The 5022-nt window shown below is 38.2% G+C and overlaps 1 pseudogene; it reads left to right on the top strand.

The window, feature by feature from the left end:
- Window positions 1–4434: 4434 nt before the first annotated feature.
- Window positions 4435–4545, top strand: LOC111726347 (annotated as a pseudogene).
- Window positions 4546–5022: the final 477 nt, after the last annotated feature.

The raw sequence follows: 5022 nt of genomic DNA, 5'->3' as shown, positions 1-5022 counted from the left end.
ATATCTTTATAGACAGAGGTTAGATACTAATCTACTGTTGTCGTTGTTATTCTTTGCTCCCAGGATTTCTTTTCTGGTTAGTCCTGCCTTTGTTTGTTTCGTTTTGCTTTGGTGGGGAGAGTATTTCTCCTGCTCTTTCACCTTTCATTACATTTTTCCTAAACATTCTTTCTGCTGGCAATATTCTCTGAGCCTCCAGACTCAGACCTTAATCATCTGTCAGTGAGCCCTGCCAATGAGCACAAAAGGTCCAGTCTTCCCTTTTTAGCACTTTACTCCTAAATGTAAAGAGACAATTAAGAATCTCGAGACATGGAACGAAGACGTCTTAATGCGAAAGACAGTGAAGTAGAACAAAATCAGAAAATAAAATGAATGAGAGAACAGAGAAAAAGTACAGGAAGCAGGACACTTCAAAATAAATAAAATTAATAACTTCAGAAACAAAAGATGGCGTTTTGTAGAGAAAGAATGGCTCTCACAAAAATATAAAACGTTAAGAAATAATAGTAGCTTTGGATAATGAACTTGAAGAAATCTCCCACAAAAGGAAAAAAATGATCAGTGGTAGAATAAACTAAGTCATTGAGAGGATGAACCCAGGGTATGCAATATCAAACTAATAAACTTCTAAAAAGTTTAAAAAAATAAAGCATCATAAACAAATACAAAAAATAGTAGGGAATCAAAAGGCATTCACAAAAGGCAAAATTGTTATTGAATTTCTCAACAGCAGGAGTACAGAAGTAATCCTAAAAGTTTCTAGAGAATAAAGATCATTACTATGAAAGACAATTAAACATCAAAGTTTTCTACTTAGTACACCAAATACTAAGAAAAGGGAACAATGACTTAATTGTATCTAACTTCATTAATACTTTAAAATTAATATTCACCCCAATGATATCCCGACTTCTTACCATTTGGTTTAGGTTTTGTCTTATCAAGAGAATACACATGGGAGGAGGCTCAGAAAAGAAACTTCCTGGTCTTTCCTTGTGAAAGTTTGAGGATGTGCTTCACCCAAGCAAGAGAATAACCAGGAAAGGGAGAAATAGAGGCTCAGCCTTCAGAGAACAAAAAGAATAGTCTCGGGATGTCAATAAAAAGACATACCAGATGATAATTCTGAAATAGGCCGACAAAGAAAACATTGAAAAGTAGCAATGTCATTGGAGTAAATATAATTTTATTGTCAATGTTTATTGACATGCTCTTGCTTCAGGGAATCTGTTATATTGAATTATGATTGAAAAAGTTTAACAAGACCTATGTGCAAGTTATTGATAACATTCATTCTAAACCTCCTTACCTTAAAATCAAAGTAAAAAGAAAATATGACCAGAGCCCAAGGGGGAATGAGTTTCATGTCCGCCTGGGAAGAGCATTATGGAAGAGCTGACATCCCTGTTAATGGGCCAATGGCAAGGCAAAAAATTTTTTGTTTCTCCTTGAGACAGTCTCACTCTGTCACCCCGGGTAGCATGCCATGGTGTTAGCCTAGCCCATAGCAACCACAATCTTCCAGGCTCAAGCTATCCTCCTGCCTCAGCCTCCCGAGTAGCTGGGACTACAGGCTCCTGTCACCGTGCCTGGTTAGTTTTTCTATTTTTAGTAGAGACACGAGTCTTGCTTTTGCTCAAGCTGGACTCTTAAGCTCAAGGGATCCTCCCACCTTGGCCTCTTAAGAGTGCTGGGATTACAGAAGTGAGCCACCTGCACCCACTCAGGCTTTTCCACAAACTTCTATGCTTCTCTAGAGTGATACCAAGAATCCTATACACACATTTCTTCCATCTCCTCTCTTAATCTACCCTCCACTTCTGCCCCCGTGAGGTTGCCGTGCTAGAGATTCCTAAATGGTTAGGAGCACACTCCCTGGTGCTGATGGCACACCATCTGCCCTTCAGGACTGAGGGTCAGCTCCAGGGAGAGAAAACGGCAGGCCCAGGACTCCTGGACCCGTCACTGGGGAGAGTGACTGGCATCCTCTTGTCCTCTAACTTCACGACATGACTGTGGACTGGGGTCATTTCACATCATTACTTACCATCATTAATACTTTGCCCTGCTCACGCTGTGCTTCTCCAGATGAGGGATGCTGTGGGGGCTGAGCACTGTGCACCTAGAACTTCCATGGGGCTCCACCCCCGCTGTCTACACAGGCTCAGCCCCTCAAGACATATGCATGTGACTGTGTATATTTTCTAAACATGGACCATATGATATGTTCCTCTTTTAAATATTTCACTTTTTCCCATACCCCAAATTCTTGTGCATTAAATCACATGACTTAATCCAGGAAAATACATGTCAGGCCCCACGTGAGCCCCCAGTTTCTCCTACTGAGTTCTCTTAAACCATCCTTTCACTAATCCAGATCAAAACTGCCCTACACTGGGTGGCCAGACTTGCATATTTATTAACATAGCTTGGAGGGAAACAATCTTACCCTCGTTTTCTATCTATAAAATACAGAAACTGGATTCAATGCTCTATAAATCTATTTTCAGTACTGAATTTCTCAGATTTTGGTACACCTAATACCCAATGTGATTTTTTAAAACCACACACTTTTTTTTGCCTTTTAACAACTTAAAAATATAATGCATATAATGTGTCTCGTCAGCATTTCCCATAGTGACAAGAGTGCTCGGGGTTCATTTTGCACTTCTGGCTTTCCAATAAAGTGTTAGATGACACTTTCAATTGACTAAAAAATGTGGTAACCTAAACAAAAGAGCTGCAGTGGGTGGAAAGCGGTATGTTTTAACTGAAGTCACAAGATGTCTGATCAGAAAGTCCGTAGAAGGGACTGCAGCAATGGTCTAGAGAAATGGATATTTTTCCCCCAAGATGGGATTGGGATTACAACACTAATCCCCTGGATTTAAATAGTTTTCTTTTGAGGAGTCTAAATTCTAGTTTATGAAGAGGCTCTAATTTACTCATAGCAAACGCGTAGTATCACCCACCTGCAGCCAAGAAATAGCATAGTCCCAACCAAAGCTGGCATTGAAAAGGAAATCAACTTCTACCATCTCTGGGTTGGAATCCTCTGCGAGGGTATTACTGAAAATCCTCTACTGAAAGAACTAATGAGACGATATTCTGCAACAATCTTTTTGGTATTCAGTACTGTACACGAATGGTGGTGAATTACTGACTCTTTCTGAACTCACTTCTACTGCTGAAGTCTGGTGTGTGCTGAAACACAGAAGTATTCTGGATACCTTCAGGGCAGCAAAATCCAAAATGACTACTGAAAATATATCGTCACACGGCCAGAAGGAAGAGGAGAATGGTATTTGAGGATACCCTAGTGTTTGTCTGAGTCTTTTACATACTGTTAAATATCTTCCTGGCATTTCTTGAGCAGTACTTGTTTTTATTCCAATTCTATTGATAAATAGAGATTTGGAGAGGCTAGTAATTGTGCCATGTCACTCAGAGGTAGTGACAAGTAGTGGTAGGATTTGAACTCACATCTGTCTGACACAAAGAAAGCCCATACCCTACCTCAAGCCACTCATAATTTAATAATTAGTATGTTTTGTATGTGATGCCCCCCTCCTGTATGTGGGTGGGCCAGTTACTGCACTTATGTGTGAGATGTGCCCCCCTCCTTACGCTGGATTGGGTAAATGTGTATTTTGTTACTGCTCTTTCTTGAAAACCTAATATAAACTCCCAAAGGAGGTAAAAAATGCATCTTGAGACTGAGAATTTGTTTTTCCAGTTATAATTAATAAAGACCTTGCTTGAAATAAATGTGCTACTTGCAGCAGGCACACGCACAGACCTGGAACACTTGGCGTGGCACATTCACGTGGTGATGGTTAAGTGGACTGGTACTTAGATCTTCCTGGAAATGTTTTGATCCTTTTTAATCACACTAATAATATACTATGAAGTGCTGCTCTGTGGGATGTAGTTAAAGCTTATTTGAGCTTTGGAAACCACTGGCACTTTCCTGGGGGAAAATATCAAAACATTTTTATTTTTATCTCAATCACTCCAGAAAACTTCATGGAGAATAGTCTCTGTCAGTGATATGGGGCAATTGCTGTCACAAATAGTGTTTGAAAAGAAATGGCCTAAATAGTCAATATGCTGTGGTGGGAAATGGTGGATAAAAAGATTCAGTGGTAAATGTCTCAAAAATTTTGCTTAAACTGGAATTGCTGGATTTTTTCTTTTTTTCTTTTTTTTTTTACACATCAGGCAGTTAATGTGTGATTTTGTCCATAGTCTTTCCAGCAAATAATATAATAGCGGTTTTTGAAAGTATTAGAGATTCTTTTCTTGGTTCTTGGTTATTGATTCACATACTTAGCCCATAAATTATTTGTATCTATGTGTGTTTGTGTGTATGAGAATGTGTTTGAATGTGAAGAACATTCATGCATACCAGTAAGCATACAAAGTAATTTAGACCTTTTGTAGTTGGTAAGTGTGATGATTGGGTTTTCGTGCTTATGTGTGAGATGTGTCTCTCTCCGAAAAAAAAAAAAGTTACAACGTTGGCACATTACCCATCTGATGTGAACTTAAAAGAAAAGAAGAGGAAAAAACTGTAATTTTATGTTGAAAATCAGAAAATAGCCAATACATTTTGACAAATACATACAGGGGAAAGTAAGATAAATTTTTCTTATTTCATTCAAAAATACTTTTGGCGTACATCATACTGGAGTTTCAAATGGTCAAATTGGTAACACCTCGTTCTCTGACCAAAAAGTACACTTAATTTCCCCCAAGTTGAGCATGCCGTGATTAAACGAACTGAGGAGAACAGATTAAAATGTATTACAGTGTGTCATCTTGTAAGCATCTCCTGTCATTACTGTTAGCAGCATCTTTCCAATATTTCTTTCTTTTCTTTTTTTGTTTTCTTTTTAGAATTTTTTTTTTTAGATTTTTTATTTTTTATTATTTTTTTATTACATTAATACAAACATGGGGTACAGTGTAGTGTTTTCATATACATTTTGAAATACTTTCATCAAGCTGGTTCACATA

The sequence above is a fragment of the Otolemur garnettii genome, unplaced genomic scaffold (genome assembly GCF_000181295.1).
Source record: "Otolemur garnettii isolate 467f Iridium unplaced genomic scaffold, OtoGar3 scaffold00061, whole genome shotgun sequence".
Classification (NCBI taxonomy): Eukaryota; Metazoa; Chordata; class Mammalia; order Primates; family Galagidae; genus Otolemur; species Otolemur garnettii.
This window is presented reverse-complemented; position numbering and strand designations above follow the sequence as displayed.